This window comes from Callithrix jacchus, chromosome 2 (assembly GCF_049354715.1).
Source record: "Callithrix jacchus isolate 240 chromosome 2, calJac240_pri, whole genome shotgun sequence".
NCBI classification, from domain to species: domain Eukaryota; kingdom Metazoa; phylum Chordata; class Mammalia; order Primates; family Cebidae; genus Callithrix; species Callithrix jacchus.
This window is the reverse complement of record NC_133503.1, coordinates 139,018,013-139,039,890: the sequence shown is the minus strand read 5'-3', so window position 1 is coordinate 139,039,890 and position 21,878 is coordinate 139,018,013. Positions and strand designations below refer to the sequence as shown.

Here is a 21,878-nt window from a genome sequence, read left to right as displayed (position 1 = left end):
TGCAGTTCAATTGGAAGTGATATTTGGTGTGAAGTACCAGCAGCTTCACAAGATGCTCAAGTGCTTTGTGGTTAGTTTAGTATAATGTGTGTGTGTGTGTGTGTGTGTGTATGTGCTTGCATACATGAGAGAGAGAGAGTACCTTATCACGTTCACATCTATTGTAAAGGAGACAATCCTTTCATTTTATATAGTATCTCTTTTTAGAAGGTGTCCTATTATCAGCCAATCTGTCATTCAATATTTATGTTCCCGCAGCAAGGCACAGTTCAGTTCCTAGCTCTGCTGGTCATAAGAAGACTTGTAAGTAAATCCTGTCCTCAGAGTTGTTTACAATTGAGTATAGAAATTAGAAAACTAATGAAACAAGTCAGTCTATAATAAGTGCCAAATGAGAATTTTGCAAGGAGAACTTTCTGTAAATTGTTTGTTCAGGCTATTTTTAAAAATCTATGTTCATAAAAAATAGCATTAAAATAATGTTATCCATGCAAATTGAGGCATAAATGCAACAGATCCTAATGTACTGAATTTTCTTTGTGACCAGGGAATTTTGAATCCAACTGGAATTAAAATGTTTCCTAGTTTGGAGCTACATTTTAGATTAAGCCCATTAATTCGATGATGAAGAGTTTGAATTGATAATTTAAGGATTCACCCCTCTGAAATCATGTGAGAACAAAACTCCTGACCTGAATGTATATGTTTAATTTCAAGATTGTCTTCATCTTTGAGTGCTGGAAAATTGTCCATTGGAAGACTCTGAAGACATTAGGGAAGAGATTGTGAAAGTGAAATGTTTCAGGAAATAAATGTGAAGTAATTGGTTCACTGCCCTGAGGTTAGAATGGGCACTTTGGAGGGCGTCTGATTCAGCTGTCCCTGTGTAGGGAGAAGCAGGGAGGGGACATCAGTTGTGAGCTGCTTTCCAGAATCCTTCCCCCTCCAGAGATCCCAGGAAGCCTGACCTAGTGCTGCAGCTCTGGGCCACACCTGAGCTGCCCATGTTGCTCTCTGAAAAGTCTGTTGCCCATGGCGCACCCTGAAAAGTTGCAGTCACTCCTTTCCTTTTCTGTAAAATAGAGGGATTAGGCTAGATCAGGTCATCTTCACTTTTTCCGCCAGCAATTAGTTCTGCAAAACATTAATAGTCAGTGAAAAAGAATTTCATGGTGACATAAGTTTGAAAACTGTGACATAATCTCAATTTTTGAGGAGGCATAAATTATATGTACATAAACTTGTTCAATTTTATCTAACCATACATTTCCTTAGCCTATTTGACTGGTTACTTCTATCACCACTCTCTCCCATGAATCTAGATTCCTGTAGAACACAATTTGGAAAAGGATGGTATGAATGACTGCTGAGTCCCTTCCAGTTTTTTTATTCCATTATTCTATGAATTTTTACTAAATTGCCTCATCACTCATACGGAGACGGGAGCTTGTCCTACTTCAATCAGCTTACAATGGCTTTTCATCCAGGCTTTAAAATATCGATAAAATAATTTCACTTGGAAAAAGCTGCCCGTCCCATCCATGAGGATTCTTAATCTTAGGGAAAGATACACAGCTTTATGACACTCAGGCTAATTTCCGCATTTGGGTATTCTTGGCCCTTGGCTATTCCCATCTGTCTTTACAGATCTAGTGTTGCAGACAAACCAAACAAGACAAAATTTAATCATGTTTGCACAGTGTCAAACACTTGCAGGAAAGTATCCCCAAAGTCAATTCACGGGTGTTTTATCTACACAATGCCAAATAGGAAATAGCTACATATTTTTCCCATTAAAATGAAAATTTCCATGTTGGTGTCTGGTGTTGCATGGAGCCTTAGGTTAGCTACTTACTCACAGATCTTTGGAAGAAGGCTGAAGATTGAACCTCAAGAGTTCTAGGGATTATCTGCAGGTTGAGGGTGTTAAAAGTCCCAGGCACATTGTTTGTTATCGCTAACTGTGGATGGCCTGAATTTTAATAAGCATGGTCAACTGTGCATGTCTTGTCATGTGAACTATCAATTAGCACACCATAATTTAACAAGTTAGTACATGCAGATATGAACACCCTTGGGAAGGAAGCAATTTTCAAATCAAATTATTACTGACAGTGTACAATTTACATGCAGGTAATCATTATCAGAAAGTCATGATTATCCAGAAGGAAAAGTGATTTTTATGGTAATGTATCTTATGACTGACTGTTGATATTTAATACCTTTAATGTAACAACTTCAATTTGTTCCATCTCTAATTTGGTCATATTTGCAAAAAGTTTTAATTCACTCATTAAAATCTAGGTGTCTGATGAGTGCAGCAAACAACCATGGCATGTGTATACCAATGTAACAAACCTGCATGTTCTGCACACGTATCTCAGAACTCAAAGTAGAATTTTAAAAAAGTTTAAAAAAACTTTTTTACAGCAAATCTTACAAAGTATTCTAAAATAACAAAGAAATAATTTATGTTCAATAACAACATTAATGATAATAATCGCTATAGAAAATAAGTTTTGGTTAATCAAATATTCTAGCTAATTGAGAGTTGCCAATAATCCCTTGTGGGATTATTATTTTTTCAAAGTTTTAGAATCCAATAACACAGTCATTTAGAATCCAATAATACAAATACCTCAAATTTATCTAGAATTTATCTTAGAATTTTCTAAACCAAATTTATACATTAGCCCAGGATATACTTATATTATTTATAGAAGACATAAACTTACAAATCTGTTATTTTTTCTCCTACCCAAATAGAATAATATTTTCAAAGAGAGGTTTTGTTTTAAAGCAATATTGTTCCCCTTAGGCATATATTGACATTTTATTGAAATATAGGCCAAGAGACATGCATTCAGGCTAGATGAAAGCACACCTTGTTACCTACTTGGAACCCAAACTCAGAACAATGGAATTGAATCTTCCTTGGAAGATTCAGGAGGAAGATCATCACCCTGTGCCTCAGAGTCCTCCTGATGAACCCTGTTGGTAATAACTATACTATAAACACGAGGGTGTGCTGATTAGTAGCCATTTCTTACTGCAACATTAGTGCGCAAACCATTTATTTTGAGGTGGTGTCCTCAATACCAATACGATTGTGCTTCAATATGGAACAAAAAATATCCCTGGATGTTATAGAGCTTCTGAAAAAGAGTCATTGATGCAGATATTGTTTTAAAAAAAAAACACTCAAAACTGCTACAGAGAAAAAAGAGACCATGGCAATCTTCTAGGTTATTTGAAGAAAATATCTGAGTTTGCAAAATATGCACTAGCCTATTACATTTACACTGTCCTGATGTACATACAGTGGGTGCACCCACCTCTAAGTCCCAACCATTTTTTTCTTTCTGCTTCCTGTATCCCCTTGCCTATGAAAACATAATTTTTATTTTATTTTATTTTTTAAGACAGGGTCTCACTCTGTGCCCAGGCTGGAGTGCAGTGATGGTTCATTGTAGCCTCAAACTCCTGAGCTCTGGTAGTCTTCCCACCTCAGCTTCCCAAGTAGCTAGGGCTGTAAGCATACACCAATGCAGAGAGCTAATTTTTTATTTTCATTTTTTAATTTTTGTAGAGACAAAGTCTTGCTGTGTTGCCCAGGCTGGTCTCAATCTCCTGGCCTCAAGCAGTCCTTCTGCCTTGGCATTCCGAAGTGCTGGGATTACAGTGTCTGCAAATGTAATTTTTTAAATTGACAATTGCCTTCTCTGTTGCACCATCTCCCTCCAAATAAGCTAATAAATACAAAAACCCAATCAAAAGGTACAAGAGATAAGAAGTGAGATTATTTGTGCTCTAAGATTTATCTGGAATATCTTTAGATTCTAGGAAGAGACAAGGTTGTACAGCTAATTGTGTAGGCTTTTGCATGTACATATGTAATTGCACGTGTGCATGTGTGTTTGTATGGCTTTGTTTTTATATTATATCAAAATATATTTCCCTTTTCAAGAAGCATTAGAAGATCCAAGTAAATAGGGCTGGACACAGTGGCACACGCCTATAATCCCAGCACTTTGGGAGGCCGAGGTGGCAGATGACTTGAGATCTGGAGTTCAAGACCAGCTTGGCCAACACAGCAAAACCTCGTCTCTACTAAAAATACAAAAAATTAGCCGGGCATGGTCAGGCGCCTGTATTCCTAGCTACTCGGGAGGCTGAGGCAGGAGAATTGCTTGAACCTAGGAGGCAGAGGTTGCAGTGAGCTGAGATTGTGCCACTGCACTCCAGCTTGGGTGACAGAGCAAGACTCCATGTCAAAAAAAAAAAAAATGAAAAGAAAGAAAGATCCAAGTAAATGTCTGTTGATGAAAAAAGTGACATTTCCTCTGGGTTTACCTCCTTTGCTTCCATTGTTTTCCCTTTGGTATCACTTGCATTTCTCCCCACTACTGCAGTCCCCTATTTCCCACTTGCTTTTCTTCTCTCCTTCTTTTTTCTTATTGTGTTCTCCCCATCACCAATCACAGCCTTGTGGTCTACAAATAACACTGGCTTGGGTTTATTTTAAAACATCTAACATGAGATCACTGTCTGCTTTTTAAAGAAGTATTACATTATGTATTAGTTATACAAATTATTAGACAATGTCTTATCTTTATTTTATTGTTTTAAACATAGAACAGAGACTTTTTGGAGCCTGTGGAATAACATTCCAGCATATAAATATAAATGAAATAGTTTGGCAAATTAACTCTCTCTAGGGGTCATCTAGAAATATGATTCCGTCATCAGATAGAATTCTATTGCTAGAATTCTTTAGCCAGAAAATGGATTTTCTATGCTTGGTAAGCAAATTCATCACAAATTTGAAGTTAGTTCCAAAAAAAAAAAAATCCCAACTTACAGTTTAAAAGCAAGAAAAGTGAAAAAGACACATGAACAAACCAAAACAAAAGAATTAAACAAAAAGATGAAAGAGCTTAATTTAAATAATCATAGGGATAATTTGTTTAATCTTTTAGAATCGTAACTTTTCAGAAATGGCTTTTGCTCAATGGCAACTGAATTGTAAGAAAAAAGGAATGCAATTATCTTTTAACCATCAAAATAAGGAGGCCTTAGGCCAATGGCCCTTGATAAAGAGCCTTAGAATAGTGCCAGGCTTAGTAGGTGTATGACAATGAGTGATGAGGTGTCATGGGCTTGAGAAACTGAAGTTAGCTCTTAGGTTTGAAAAATGAACTGCATAAGAAATCTCACAATTTTTATTCATTATCTGTATTGCAAACTATTTCTTTGTTGTAGATTTTCATTAAACATTAAGATGTGGTAAAGTGTTTATTTACAACAACTATCAAGTACTTTTCAGAGAGTTGGCAGTCTAGAAGCTCTGGTAAAGAGCCAGTGTCTTGAAACTTCATGGACAGAGCGCTTAAGGAATGGAATTGGGGGCAGAAAATCTAAGCTTTAATCCCAGTTCTACTGCTAAGTAGATTTGTGCCACGGTGAACAAATTACCTAGCATTTATGAACTTCAGTTTTATTATCTCTTTTTTTTTCTTTTTCTCCCCCCCTCTTCTATTTCTAGCTGATATAACCATATTTATATTTGCATGTGCATCTGCTTTCACCAATAAATCCTAGTTCCTTGGAAGCAAAGAACCCTCCTTTTACTTTGACACATTGCATTGGCTTATTCATTCACTCACCAAACATTTATCACCTGAAGACGAGGCACTGTGCTAGGTATTAGAGATACATAGACAAAGAAGAGTGGCCCACATCCTTAGTAAGCGTGCCATGTGGTTAGGAAAATGGGCATACAAACGATTCCAGTAATGGGTGATAAGTGAAAGGAAGAGCAGTGGCTCTAGTTTCTGGTTATAGATTAGAATTCCTAGCATTGATTTTACAAAATGCTAATGCCCAGGTTCAACCACCAAAGATTCCAATTAATTCATCTTTGGTAAATTTTTTTTTTTTTAATGGATTGGAGGTTTCAGTGGGATGGGAGAATCACAAGGATTCAGGTGTTCAGAGGAATGTATTGGGTAGAGGTGAGGAACTAGGATGTTGAAAAGTAAAAAAAGGAGAGGAGAGGAAGAAAAAGGAAGAAAAAGAGGGAGAGAGAACAGGAATATTGCTTCATTCTAAAAATGGGTATTAATAATGGCCGATCAATATTTTGTGTATTTAAAATGGAGAACTCTATAAATATTTATTGAGTTTACTTGTTCTGGATCTGAGTTGAAGTACTGGATATCCTTATCAATTTTCTGTCTCGTTGAGTCCAAATCTTGTTATGGGTCTTATGTATCTGGGTATTAAGATCTCTTATTGTTGCATTGATCCTTTTACCACTGTATCTTTGTTGCTTTGAAATCTATTTTATCAAATGTGAGAATTGCAACTCCTGCTTTTTGTTTATTTATTTATTTTTGCTCTCCATTTGGTTGGTAAATTTTTCTCCAACCCTTTGTTTTGAGACTTTGTGTATCTTTGGATATACCGTTAGGTTTTGGCTATATCTTTTGATTGGGGGATTTAGTCGATTTAAAGTTACGGTTACTATTTAAATAACCGTTTTATTATCTCTAAGGTCCTATTTATATTGATATTCTTTGGTACAAGTGAAAAAAGTCATTCAAATATGTTTTTTAAAAAATAGTTCACATGTAAAGTTGGCAAGCATAGCTGATCTTTAAACCAAGATGTATGGTTTTGCAGAAAGTTTTTTTTGGATTCTTAGAACGCAATTACTTGCTTGGCTGAATATATTCATTCCACCAGTATATTGTTTGTCTAATGGGATCTGGTACTGTGTCAATACTAAGGCTAATAAAAATAAGCGAAAGAAGTAAATAAGACATAGTCCCTATACGATCTCCCATGAAGCTCTCGGTCAAGGTGAGGAGACAAGCATTGATGAAATAGTCACACAATATGTATCACAAGCTGTGCTAAGTAGGAGGGAAAATATGGTGCTGTCTATTTATGTAAGGGAAAAAACTGATGTGGCAACAGGTAAGTAGAGCTGAGATTTATGAACAGTGCTTTTTATTTTACATTTAAAACATTGGACACTGTATTTATGTTTCCCTTTTAATACAACATTAGCAATTCAGCCTAGTTTTATATGTATAGAGTATGCAGATTTATCCTGGACTTCATATGGATCAATGTGAGGTTATGGTAGCACATTTCTGAGGAAATAAGAATGATTTTAAAATATTTTCATAAGATATTCTTTTTTTTTTTTGAGGCAGAGTCTTACTCTGTCACCGAGGCTGGAGTGCAATGGCGCCATCATGGCTCACTCCAACCTCTGCCTCCTGGGCCCAAGCCATTCTCCTGCCTCAGCCTCTTGAGTAGCTGGGATTACAGGCACACACCACCACGCCCAGCTAATTTTTGTATTTTTAGTAGAGATGGGGTTTTACCATGTTGGCCAGGCTGGTCTTGAACTCCTGACCTCAGATAATCCATCTGCCTGGCCTCCCAAAGTGCTGCTGCTTATGAGGATTCCACTACTCTGCTCTGAGTTAAGAATCAGTAAAAGAAAACTATCTGAATATTCATTGGCCTCTTAAAAACAGGGGATTGATTACAAGTTTGCTGGGCGGCAAAAATTCTGATGATAAATAGAGAAAGGAAAGCAACCAAAATTTCTGAGATCAGAATGAAAAGGTTTGTGTTCTCACATAATTATGGCTCCAGAGTCCCTACAGAATCATAGCTTATGTCCGTGGTGCTTACAGGTTCATTCAGTACCTTCCTCCCAGTGTCTTCCTTCCATGTACTCACTTATGGGTTCCTTACCTGGTAATTGTTAGGCCAGTTATCTCTCAGAGTATTTGCTTTCTTCGGGCCAACAGTTCGCAGCCTTCTCACATCACATCTGATTATCTTGCACATGTCATTTACTTTCTGGTTGAAATATCCACTTCATCTCTACCATATTGATTGCTGTCTCTTGGTCCTGTGCGAAGTATCTAAAATTTCAACTTTTGTATTTAAAGATACTTCTATTACTTGGAGGATATTACTGAAGCAAATAACCTGTATATTATTTGGAACCAATGGCCCTTACTGGAAAAAATAAAGCCTGCCTTCACCATTAAATCTAATGAAGAGCAGATTTTCTTGTTCTGTGTACTATTTTACTTGAGAGTGTTCCTAATTCAGACACAAAGTAACTTTCTCAGTAGCATTCGCACAAATCTCAGCTGATCTGACTGAATCTGTCTGAAATTAAAATATGGTGTAAGGAAATGTTGAGATACAGGTATTTTTTCATTAATTATTTTCTGAAATGCTCTGAATCCTTTCAGCCTGAAGACTTTTTTTCAGGTAGCAAAGTTCTTTCCTGTATACTCTTATCATTGTTTCTCTTCCTGTTCTGATTTCAGCCTTAAGAATATGTGTAATTTTGAAAATGGAACTTGTTCTTAGATCTCATCCTCCAGCTCATCATTTCCTCTTGGATCTTCTGTGTGTTCTAGGAGAACATTTCATATTTGTCCTGTACATCACTGAGTCAGCATTCTGCAGGATTTGTTCTGCTCTTTACTGCCTTAAATGCAGATTTAAATTCTGCTATTGAATTTGTATTTCCTTGAATTCTTTTGTTCATTCCACTGAGGACTTCTTTGTAAATTTCTGCCTGTCATTCAGTCCACCCTGTTTTTATTGTTCTCTGTCATTTCATAAAGACAATGTCTGTCACCTTTATAGGAGCCAAGTATCGTTTTCTAAAATTTTATTTTGTTCCTATGGAAATTCATTTTTAAAGATATATTTTTCCACCAAGTCTCAAGACAGTGCTCATTTTTTCTTGTGCTGCAGAGTTTTTTTAAAGGTCCCATTTAAAGTTCTGTTTGTTTCCTCCTTCCTGTATAAGAAGCCTGTCCAGGTTCAGCATTTGCCAGCAGAGGGTTGTAGGGACTCCTTGACAAGTCTTGTTGCCCACTTGGGTGCTGGCAATTTCACTCTCTCATGTGGTACCTGGAAGTCAGATTCAGGTGCATACGCCCCACCCTGGGTCCATGGCCCCTGAGCAGGCATGTATCTGACGTGGGATACTAGCCTGGGAAGAAATTGTCTGTCTTTACTGTCAAAGCTTCTGCCTCCAATCCTGGAGAATTAGATAGAACTTTCATTTCTTCTTTGTACAAATATTATAGACCATGACCAGCATGTACTCCTCTCCAGGATCCTCCTGCCTCTGCTTGTACTTACAGGTGTTTTTCCTAAGACAGTCATTCAGCTCAGGCTATAATGCAGAACAGCTCTCTCTTTTACCCCCAGCTCTGTTGGGCTCTGAGTGAGGCTCTGGAGGAGGGGTGGAGAGTGGTGGGAAAGGAGGTATCGGATACCCTGCAGTAAGCTTCTTTTTCCTATCTTGCATCATAGGATTGGGGGCAGATACTTGAAGAGTAGGTCAGAACCTCTCCAACCTTGGAGTCCAGCAGAATGGTTAAGGGTGGAGGCTCAGGGGCTATAGTGGCCAAGTTCAAATACAGGCTTTACCTTATGCGTAAGTTCTCTGTGCCTCAGTTTCCTTATCTATGAATCTACAGATGATTTATGAAAATTCAGTAGACATGCAAAGTGTGGAAATAGTGGCTGGAACATATTAAGTGCTCCATAAATGTCATCTGTTATTAACATAGCTACTGTTGGGGCGGAACATGTATTTGAAAACATGTATTTCAATTCCTTTTGACGTAGTCTTTTTTCACCCCTGAACCTCCCCCACAAACTTTTCAGAATTTAGTCAACTGTTTATTTTACATCATCATGGTGAGTTTTTTGTTTTTTGTGAATTTTTCAAAAAGTCATAAATTTAGATAAGAATATGTTAGGGTTTTCTACTCTACCACCATGTTAACCAACCAGTCTTCCTGATTCAGACCCAAAGCAATCATTAAATTATACAATCTTCATTTGTAAAAATCTGTAATACCTAGGGAATGTGGTCCACTTTTTGATTTTGATACACTTCAAAATCACATTTTTAAGAGAGGCTTACACATCATTTGTTTTTAAAAATTCTCTGATACAATTGATTGGATTCATGGTAAACAGCATACTATTCTTATTCTAAGAAATATGTAGTTATTTTTATTGCTATTAACCAACAGTTTAGCAAATACATTTTTAAGAGGTGTTTACATAACACCGCTTTTATAAAAAAACAAAGAAAATCTTTATTAACTATTAATGCTTTTAACTTCCCATTCAGGGAAATGACTAAGAAATGTTGGCAAAGCAGGAAAAGCTGATTCATCTTTACTCAGTGTTCGAACCAACTGTACCATTTACCGCTCTATAAAGTCTACAGTATTATTCAACCATAATTGGTTCAGGATTATGGTTTCTTTATAGCATTATCAGTTCCAAAGAGCCAGAGGTTTTCATTTTTCTTTATCTAATCAATCTAATCAAAATCTTTCACGTTTCAAACTTTATATTAATTCCTTTCTTTTTTGTGGATATTGTGGAAAATCCCTTCCTGTAACCTTCAGCTTCCCCCAGAACTGCCACATGCATTCTTATTGTCACTATGTGAATACCTTGTGAATGAGGGCTTTCTTTTTTAACTTTAGTTTTTACACATTTGCGAGCGAGAGTTTTGTGTGTGTACATGTCTTTTGTGACACCACAGTTTGATTTGATTGAATAAGCAAAATGCAATTTTATTTAAATTGCTACTTGGGGATATAAACGTTACATCAGAGCATCAAGCCTGAATTGATGGTCAGTGAGGTCCTTTGATTTCTGCTCCTTTTAGTATTGTCACAGCAAGACTTCCCCACTGTATTAGTGGGTTCCATTGTATTCCCAAGGAGGGCCTAGTGGGAAGGGCTTGCCTGCATGTCATGGCCACCTCCCTTCTTCTGCAGAGTAAACCCTGTAATTACAGCAGACATTACATTTGTCTCCAGCTTCTATGGGATGATGTCATTGCATGTCAAACAGGGGATTAGCATGTAGAGAGAAGTCCTATTGACATTTTCATTTTCATTAAGAAGAATTTTGTTTTGCTTCATTTTGTTAATGGAAACTCTTGTCTTACTGCATAGGAGAATCTTTTTTTTTTTTTAAAGAAAACTTGAAAATGTAGGAGCAGGCATGTGCTGACTGCATGAATAAAAATATACTCCGTAGCAGCACTCTATCAAATAGTGAAAGCGTCTGGGACACAAAGCATGCCTGGGAAATCTCCTCCTTTTCTTACAAAAGCAGAATATCCTTCTTCTCAAAGCTCACAATGGCCTGGGCCCTACTGCAGAGGGTTCGTGAAAAAGGAAGGCAGAGACTGGGCCACTGCTGAGTGGAAAGGGAAGGCAGGCAGCTGGTCCCATCAGACCTCTGAAATGTTTTGCTTTTTCATAATGGCATTGATCAAGTATGTCTTAAAGTCTCATTCCTTATGTCTCAGGATAAGGCTCTTAGTTCCTTTTCTATATGAAAAAAATAATAAGGAGTGAGGTGGAATTCTGATGTTTCAGATGCTTTGAGCCCAGAGCTGAGATGATGGAAGAATATAATTTTTATCAGTCATTTCCAGCTCTTCCTACAAAAATAGCATAGGAAGAAAATCATTTTCAGACTTGGGAAAGGGAGTCGTGGCCTCATTTCAAGCAATCTAACAGTAACCCTGAATCAGAAAATCAAGGTTCGAATACCAGCTCTGGCTTTTACTGGGCTATGTAACTGTGGGTAGCTTGCAGTATTGCTCCAAGCCTTAACTTTGTCATCTGTCCAATGGCATTAACCAGCAATAGTACCTGCATCTCAAAGGGTTATGCCTGGTACTTATCAGCCATTGTTTTTCACCTCTAAAAATGATTTCCTTTCAAAACATGGACTAGTGTTCTAAGGTGACCTTATTACTCAAATAAGTAAAGGTGGTGGTTTTCTTTTTCTCTTGTCTCTCATTTCTGTCAGCGTTTTGCAAGTACAGGTCAGGTAGCCAACTCTTGCCAATTTAGATTTCCTCTTTGTGGAGTAGACGCAGTAGCTATGAGACCCTCAGGTCTCCTGGATTAGACTGGCTTTGGAATTTTAGGGTTTTTGAATTTTCTCAAAGCACTGGAAGAAAGAGTCCCTGTGAATTCTTCTTGGGAGGTATTTAGAAACCCTTACAACCTTCTCAATATTTGGATTCCAGAATGTTCCTAGCATCTAGTTTCCCTGGAACAGAGTCACCCCGTAAAGAAGGATGAATCCAATCCAGATCAGACCCTCTTGCAAGGTGACAATTTTCCATCCAGATTTCCCTGGGACCTTTCCATTCGCATTCTTGTTTTGCCTTGAAAGGCAGCTGGTGAGCTATTTCTTTTTCCTCACCAGACTTTTCATGTCCAATTACCTAGATGATTGTTGCTCCTGTGAGACTGACACTTTAGAAAGAATTCTGAATCACACTGGGTTTTGAGGTGTATGTAGCCCAACTGGATTTGACCAGAAGTCTCTATTTATAGTTCTTCAAGGTCAGTGCATTTGGTCATCTAGTTGGAAGGAAACTTTGGGGTGTTCTAGAAAGAACTGGACCATCTGAATCTTGCCCTTGCATGGAATGAGAGGGGAGAAGGCACTGTCACGTGCTGAGCACCTATGTGTGCTGAGTACCTAGGTACTAGGTAAAGTGCTAGTTACTGTACCAAACATACCCATGGACGTGGTCTCCCCTGAGTTTCTCCTGAACTTATGGAATATTGCCCCTGTTACCTCCATTCCCACCCCCAGCACTCCTTGAACTATCTGAGATACAGGACAGCTCTCTTACCACAAGCTAGCTGAGTGTAAGTGTAATTCAAGGGAAGGACATTACAAACAGGAAATCAGCAATTAACTGTGGAAGCTGAAATTGCCATCTGGAGATGGCCGATGCTGCTTTCCTGGGTGGCTGTAGGGGCATTTGGGTCGTCTTCCCACTGCCTCAGTTGTGTCCTCTCCAAGCTCTCAGTATGGCGCTGTCATCTAAGACTTGTCCTCATCTGTGGGTTTGGTTCTCTGGCATAATTTAAAGCCTATCTCCTTCTCCACCAAGATTTCATAACCCGGGAGGCATTCTCAGTTGTTTTTCATAATTATTTTACTACTACCCTCTGTCAGATCCTGCCCCAAATCACACATAGCCTAATGTTTTGTCCCTTGACTCAATTGTTGGCCAGCCACTCCCTTTTCCTCCCATTAGGGTATGTCTTTGAGTTGTGTTGTATCCTCCTCTCATTATAAACTATAAATGTATGCATTTTGACTACTGAGCCCAAGTCAAACTACAGGGAAAATCTTGTTCAGAGGTGCTAAGAAGGCTGCTTAAATAATATGTGAATTATTTTTTTTTGCCAGGATAATACCAAGGTTTATTTGATCATTAGAAATTTATGAACTTCATTTTGAATATTTTACATTTGGTCATTTTGAGCTGCAGGGAGATTCAAATTTCTGCATCTTCTTCCACCCAATGGGCCAAGTGCTCTTCACTGCTGCTGCAGGCTTGTATACAGCACATGAAATTGGCTAGGTTATTAGGATGATTTGCATTTCTGTTTACATCAGAACTCTAAGGGGTTGAGTAATAATTCACAATACAAAAAAGTCAATTCAGTTCATTCACAAGGATGGCTTATTACAAAGCAGCAGTTCCATTTTTATCTTCCTAGGCATGTGAGACCATTTGCTGAGAGATCATGTAGACCGGTGTTGACCTCCACATATTTGAGTGAATTCAATGACTTCTTGACCATATTACTATAGTTAGTCGATCATCTTGACAGCCTAAGTTTCTGTAGAACCTTGAGTGTATTATTTTCTTAGACAAGTCCACAGGGATGATAGGCAATAAACATGTTCCATGACTATTGTTTTATGTAAGCCACAAATTAAATCATATTTTCTAGTTGAATTACATAAAAAGCTTATGTTCTTTAACTGCTCAGGCCCATCTTCATCCAGAATTAAATGGCAGCAGTTTCCCTTAATTTACTTGGCCAAATCAAGCAAGTATTGATTTTAAATGATCTGTGTAGGTCTGAAGCTCTGGTTTGAAGATGTGTCTTTCAAAATGCCTTTCATGAAAATAAATAATAAAGTTACTTCTCCCTGTTTATCTGATTGTTAAATGTTGTCAATACTTATGATTCCTTAAAACAAAGTACAGGCTCCTATGCTCAGAATTGACAACAGAAATGGCTTTGAGATGATTCAGAACTAAACTTTACTTTCTCTTATTAGCATCAAAGCCTTCTTCTCCCCATTTCAGTGAAGAGGTAACCTTAAAAATATTTAAACTTGATCAAGGGATCTTGGTCATAGGATCCATGTGTATGAAATGTCATACATAGTTTCGGTTCGTTACTTATTTTTCATTTCCAAAGTTTTAAAATAATTGACATGGAAAAAGTATTAATATGCATCGTATCCTGGAAACGTGAAAACAACTATTTTGTTTCTTTACCAGCAGGTGGCATGACTTGTTGCTCTGATGGTGGCGAGGTAAAACCCAACCCATCCTATTACTTTAAATTGTTACATAATCGAAAGTGATTCCTAAAGTACTTGCCCCAAATATAAAAGTCGTTGGTTTAACATCCTTATGATATAAAGAGTTCTTACAAATAAATAAGTAAAACCTTAATATTTCAGTAGAAAAATGGGTATAGGAAATGAACATTCAATTTACATACACACGGGAGTTAGGTAGAGAAAGACACGCATATACACACACCAAATGGCCAGTAAACATATGAAAAATGTTCAACCTCTTTATAAATTAAGGAACACAAATGAACACGGGAAGATACACATCTTTGCCTCTAAGTTGCAAGGCTTTAACAAATGTTACCACTGATCACTGGCAAAGCGTACAAGATAGGCACCTTCATATTCTGCTATTTGGATATAAACAACCTTTCTGAAATGATATTTTTTAATACATATCAAGAGTCATAGAAATGCTCACATACTTCACCCAGTAATTCCTTGCCAGGAATTTATTCTATGGAAATAAGCAGAGATATGCACAGAAATGTTATGTAAAAAAATGCTTATTGCTACATTATTTCTACATGTGAAAAACTGGAAAAAAAAAACCCTGAAGTTCTTAATAGGGCATATGTAATCAATAATTATTAATCAATAGAATTCAATACTTGGCCTATTTTATAAATCATATATTTGAGGATTCTTTACTGATGTGTAATGTTGAGTGAAAAGGGAAGGGTTCATGAAGGTATTTTTCAGTTTGATCACAATTTAGTACCAAAAGAATTTTTGTCTTTTCATAGACAAATGACACCTAAATTATAATATGGGATATCACTGAGTAGTAGGCGAACAGGTTATTTTAATTTTCTTCCTTATATTTTTCTGAGTTTTTTATGTTTTATGCACTAGGCACATAGTATTTTATAGTCAGGAAAAATCAAACACATTTTCAAAAATGGTAAGCCTAGCATTGGAGACATGAATCACTATCGCTTTTGTATTTCTCATGGAAATGAGATTCAATAGTAAGTTATGTGTCTGGGGAAAATAGAGCTCATTTGAGTCAGAGGTTGGAAAGCTCTTATGAATACTAACCTCAGAAACCTCAAAGTAGTATGTGGTAGAATAATGACATGACACAAAAAGCCATGGATGTCAGTCTGAGTTAAGGTTAAAGTAGATACATACAACAGTCATAAGAGAAAAAAAATTCCTAATCTATGCCAGCTCTGGTAACCTCTAGGGTCGGTCCGTGCCTCCATAGCAAACCTTTATCATAGTGCATTGTACTGGGGGTGCTGCAACTTGGAAGCCTGGGTTCTTGTTCTGGCTGCTCTGTAAATATATTTTGTACTTAACCTTGGGCAAGTCACGAAACTCTCTGAGCTGAGAGTTTTCTTCCAGTTCTGGATTGTTACTCATTTTTGGAGTTTGGCATTCTGATGCAGTTTCTAGCTCTGAAAGGTAAGATGTAAGTCTCTGGGGGTATCTGGCCAATGCTTAAGCAGATTGAGGCTCCTTTTGGGCCAAGCCTTGGATCAGAGGTGTCTGAAGTCATCTTGGTTCTCAGTCATTTTTGAATAATAAGTTCCCATGATGTAAGTTCTTGGAAAGGACTACAATGGAGGGTAAGAAAGGCAGTTTGATTCTCTTGTGGAGGTCACAAAATGAAAGCAGAGATCTGTCCCTGAATATGAAGAAAATTGGTATATAATTTAACAATGTATTTTTTCTTACACAAAAATTTAAGTTTGAAATTACTGTCACACTAAATTTCATCTCATCTGTGTAGAGACAGTTTTAAAATTGAGACTTTAGATGCAGCAGATCTTTATCCTGTACACCTGGTACATAAGAGGAGCTCAGTTCTAAGAACTTTAGTTTTTAACCTTAAAGACAAACATATTCACACATATATTGTATAAGAATGTTTTGCAGACCTTTTTTTTCAAGATAGTGTCTTGTTCTGTCACCCAGGCTGGAGTACAGTGGTGCGGTCTTGGCTTACTGCAACCTCCACTTCCTGAGGCTCAAGGAATCCTCCTGCCTCAGCCTCCCAAATAGCTGAGATTACAGCTGCACACCACCATACCCAGCTAATTTTTGTATTTTTTTGTAGAGACGAGGTTTTCCCATGTTGCCCAGGCTGGTCTTGAACTCCTGGGCTTAAGCGATGTGCTCTCCTTGGCCTCCCAAAGTTCTGAGATTACAGGCAAGACCCACTGGACCTGGCCTACAAACTTCTTTTACCTTAACCACGGTGTAGAAAATACAGGCTGATCCATGCATACATCTAAAATTGAAACAAACGTTTAACAAAAAAATATCTTTCCTTATTATCTGCAATGCATTGTGACATTTTCTACTCTGTTTTATTTTATTCTATACTTTTAAAAAATACTGGTTTTGACCCACTACTTCCATTTCATGCCACAGTAAAGTATTGCAGCCTTCATTTTGAAGACTACGGTAAAGGGCTTTTTGAAGAGGTATGCGTAAGGGAGAGGAAAACAACTACATCTCCTGACAGCTATTAAGCATCACTCATAAATTTATTTTCAGCTACATGGGAAAGGAAAATAGATCCTTTCTTTATTAAGCTAATTGTGACAGAAACCGGGACAAAAATAACGTGGGAGGAACATGTGAAAAGAGGAGATTTACACATATCCAGTATTTTCCAGTAAGAGGAATGCATCTGAAAGAGGTAAAGCTGTGCTTATAGAAGCCATCCTATGACACCTGTGCAGATGAATGAAGTCACCAACTTTAGACAACATGAAAAAAATAAAAGGGCCAAGATTGAAGTGAATCTGGTTTTATTTCTAGCATCCATCTTGGATTTTTCTTTTTTTGTCTGAGTCCCCATCTCAGGATATGAGTTGTTATAAATCAAAGGATCACCACCCAATAAAACCGTTCTAGACAGAAACCTTTTTGGGTCAGGGGTGCATAATCCGCCTCTTCCACAGCTTCCAGACTACTCATTGCCCATGAATGCCCACCAGCCTCCCGTGTTCAGAAGCTCCCACCTGCTTTTCCTACTGTCTGTGTCTTCTGGAGCATTGGCCAGGCCATTGTAGGGTGCCATTCCCTGCACCCAGAGTTTCACTCCCACCCCAAACTCTTTTACCTCCTGGGGTGCATTTCCACACTTTACTTCTCTCCTGCCCTCCAGCTTCTTTCCTTCTTTCCTCCCATTTCTCCTCTCTTCCCCTCCCTTCTGCCTTTGCTCTGCAGAGACACTGGTGCCGTGACACACATCCGAGCCTGGCTGGTGGGGCTGACCAGGGGTCACCCTATTCAGGATTTAAGCAGCTGGAGCTTAATAGTAGCTACAAGGCTTTAATTTCTTTAGCAGGTTTATAATGATCTTTGATGCCCAGTTAGAAAAAAGATGGAAAGTCCTGAATTCAGAGCCTTCGCACTGGGTATTTTATAGTCAGACCAGCCCTGTCTCTGGGCTGAAAGGGTTTCTTGAAATTGTAAATGCATTGCTTAGGGACCAGTAGCCTCAAAGTGACCTTTCTCACTCATGGCTGTCCTGGGGCTCTGAAAGTCCAGGCCTTGACCTGAGTGAACCAATCTCTCAGTACCCCCATAGCATGACTCAGAAAGCTGGACAATGCCCTAGAATGACTTTCTCCATTAAGCCCAAGAAATATCACATAGAATCAGATTGTCTGGAAACTCCTTATATGGAGAGGTTTTGAGATGACTGTATGTTTGGTTTGCAAGAGGATCTTGGTTTAAAAAAAGAAAGAAAAGCCTAAGGCAATAATATCATATTACTTAGAGGCTTGGTTAAAAAAGAAAGAGAAAATACTCCTTCAAACATTTCTACCCTAATTCTGGATCACATTGGGGACGATAGCAAATCCAATTCCACTGGTTCTGGCTGACTTCCCTGCATCCTGGAGCAAGGAACTCTGTCTGCCTGCTTCTCCCAGCACAGTGCTGCAGGGAGGCCCAAAGGCTATAAAGCCTGCCTGTGTTTCTCCAATGGGTGGTTTTTATTATTTCTGGAATGCAGCCCCCAGCCCCAAACCATAATATGCTGACAAGGCAAAAGCAAAAGAGACCTGTGTAGCCCCACCCAGTGACAGTTTGGTGGCCCTCACCCCCTGGGCTGGGTGCCCACCCTGTGACCCTCAGTCATCCTACTTCCCCAGGGTGGCTGGGAATGGAAGGTGAATTGGAGCTCTTTCAAGGCAGAGTGGAAGAGAATGATTTAAGATCTTCCTGTGGGATGGAGTCCTGGGAAGTTGCTTTTTATTCAGACAGGACTGTGCTATGGGATCTGCTCTGCCTTTGGAGAGGGCCTGTGTTTCTACATCCACCTCTTTTCATCAGACAAGAAGGAGAGGCAGGCAGTCTGCAAAACTCTTCCATGTGGTTTAACACAGTGAGGACTTGAACTTTGATAACCAGAGAAGAGGTGGGGAAACTGGACCTAGGCGTTTCTAAGCCAGGAGACCAGAGCTTGCTGAGGAATAATTATGTGGAAGTGTAAAGTCAAACCTTAGAAAGACAATTTTAAAAATATTTATATAAAGTTATATACTCCTTATTTTAAAAGTTGATTTAAGGAGATTTAGGACTCAGTAAGGAGATATGAAAGAAAAGAAAAAAGGGATTTTTTTTTTTCAGGAAAAAAAATTGCTCCCCAAATAGAACAAGAAAAATTTTCCAGCATAAGTTTCAATTAAAAAAACAAAAGTAAATTGACTCTAGTACATGGTGTGGGGCTAAATGATTAAAGAGTAAAGCAGAACTGTTACGGGTCATTTTTATATGGGCTGTAGTCCATAAGCATTTTCAACTGTGGGTTTTATTTTCCATGTCTTAATAGATGGGAATGGCACTGAGGCATAGAGTTTTTAAGTGATTTGAAGTCAAGATATAATCATTCTTAGCCCAGCTTCATAGTTCATTGTCCAGAAATAAGATTTTCTCGTTGTTGTGTGAAATCCATAGAAAAACATTGGATTGCGCAGGTGTTCATATGCTAGAGTTCTAATCATGGATTCTTCCGTTGTGTTCTTATGTTGTGTGTGTGTGAGTGTGTGTGCAGTTGCTATAGAAAGACAAATACCAACTAAGTGTGGAAACATCTTTGCACATATCATAGATAAGCTGTATAGTTTCATCAGGATTCCCAGAGAAGAAAATGTGAAATGTTAGTCCCAGTAAGTTAGTAACAAAAGAATACACTGCCATTTGAGATGCAAAATAGAAAAGAGAATGTTTAGTACAATCCAAGTGGCAAACAAATACATTTCCTTTTCAGGGCTATGGGGTGAGGCAGTACAGTGAGGCCTTGTTCAAGCACCCTGAACAGAATCCAGTGCTTTAAAAACCAGTTCAAGGTCATGATTATGAACATCATCCACAATTGGATTATGTCTTTATGTCTGCAGTGTCTTCTTGGAAAGGACCTATTAGTTTGCCACCAGACAAAATGATGCCAGCTCTGGTTTTTAAATTCGTATGTCTTTTAAAAAACATATCTGTCTTGGTATCCTCCCTTGATATCACACTGCTGGTAGTTTTTTTCTAAACTACCTTCAGTGTGCTTGTTTCTAAGTACTCATCTATATTAGTTCCCTGGGACTGCCACAACAAAGTATCACCAACTGGGTGGCGTAAACAACAGAAATTTATTATCTTACAGTCCAAGGGGCCGAAGACTGGTTCCTTCTGGAGGCTCTAAGGGAGAATCTGTTCCATGATTTTCTCCTCATTTCTAGTGGTTTCTGTGATCCTCCCTCCTTAGCCTCCCAAGTAGCTAGGACCACAGGTGTGCACCATCATGCCCAGCTGTTCTTTTAAATTTTTTGTAAAGACAAGATCTTGCTATGTTGCTTAGGCTGGTCTTGAACTCCTAGCCTCAATACTTGGCATCCTTGGCTTGTAGATCTATCATTCCATTATCTGCCTCCAGTGTCACATGGCATCTTCTCCCTGTTTGTCTCTGTGTTTTCTCTTCTTATTCAGTCATTGAATAAGGCCCACCCTCATCCATTGTGACCTCATCTTAACTAATGACTTCTATAAAGATCCTGTTTCCAAATGAGGTCACTTTCTGAGGTTTCCAGGTCGACATTTGTGGGGGGATAGTGTTCAATCCAGTACACCTTCCTTCTGTTTTGTTCTGAATCTGCTGTGGATTGAAAAACCCAGTAACTAAGCTTGTTAGACCTCCTCTCTAAAGAAGAAAAAGAAAGACTTTTGATCCCAGTCTTCCCTAAGGAGTCTTCCACGGTATAAAGTCTTTGAGCTGTAAGTACTTTGACTTGGTATCTATTTTGCCTGCTCAGAGGCTTCCCCTAACTCTGCCTTCTATTTTTTTACTGAACTGAAGGCTGAATTTAAACTTTTTTTTTTTTTCAAAGACAGGATAGTGCAGTGATGCGATCATGGCTCACTGCAGCCTTGAACTCCCGAACTCAAGAGATCTTCCCTCCTTAGCCTCCCAAGTAGCTAGGACCACAGGTGTCCACCATCACTCCCAACTAATTTTTTAATTTTTTTTGCAGAGACAAGGTCTTGCTATGTTTCCCAGGCTGGTTTTGAACTCCTAGCTTCAAGTGATCCCCCACCTCGGCCTCCCAAAAGTACTGGGATTACAGGCATGAGCCACTGTGCCAGGCCCACACTGAGTTTCTCACAGCTGATGCTGCCTTATAAAGAACTTCTGACACATGAAGTGTTACGCCTGGGTCTTTTAAACAGAGTTTTTTAGAGTGCTGGGGAGAAAATTAGCTAAGTAATGCTTCTGAGGGGTAGTCTAGGCCATGACTAGAAATGCACAAGAAGAGGCTGCGTGGGAGAGGTACTAGAATACATTCCTTCTTATAACTGAAACACAGATCCTTCTCTTCCCCTGGCCATCTGAGTTGCAGGAGACTGTTGCTGCTTGTCTGAGATTCTACAGGGCCCCATCCCTGCCTATCTCTGGTGCTGCCTGTGAATTATACTCTGTTTTGGTGAAAATCACGCTCTGTATAGCTGTGGGGAGCACTGTCTGGTACAAATTCCCTTCTCAGTTGAGTTTGCTACGTTTTTAAGAACTACCTTTGTGCAGATTTGCTCCCTGGGCTGTTGAAGGAGAGGACACTGGTCTCTAAAGACAGTGATAGAAACCCTGGTGGAAAGTGTTCACCAACACAGTATGAAATGATAGAAAGATACTCTTGGGATTTGGGATCACTTGCTTCAACCTTTTTATTTCTCTGCCAAAAGAAACCTCAGAGGAACACAAAGAAAGAGAATGATATTAAACACAGAATGATTTTAATCTTTGGCAGCAGCCCATATGCTTAAAAAAAAAAAACCATGTTTCCATTGTCATGCACCTGTCATTACACTGAATGAGCTCTTTTTTTCTCTCTTGATGGATGGTGGTCTTAAAAGCTTGCTGT

General features: G+C 38.5%; 1 protein-coding gene across 1 annotated transcript in view; it reads left to right on the top strand.

The window, feature by feature from the left end:
- MAP1B (microtubule associated protein 1B) overlaps positions 1-21,878 on the top strand; it is a 107,748-nt gene that overhangs the window by 17,119 nt on the left and 68,751 nt on the right. The window lies entirely within an intron of this gene.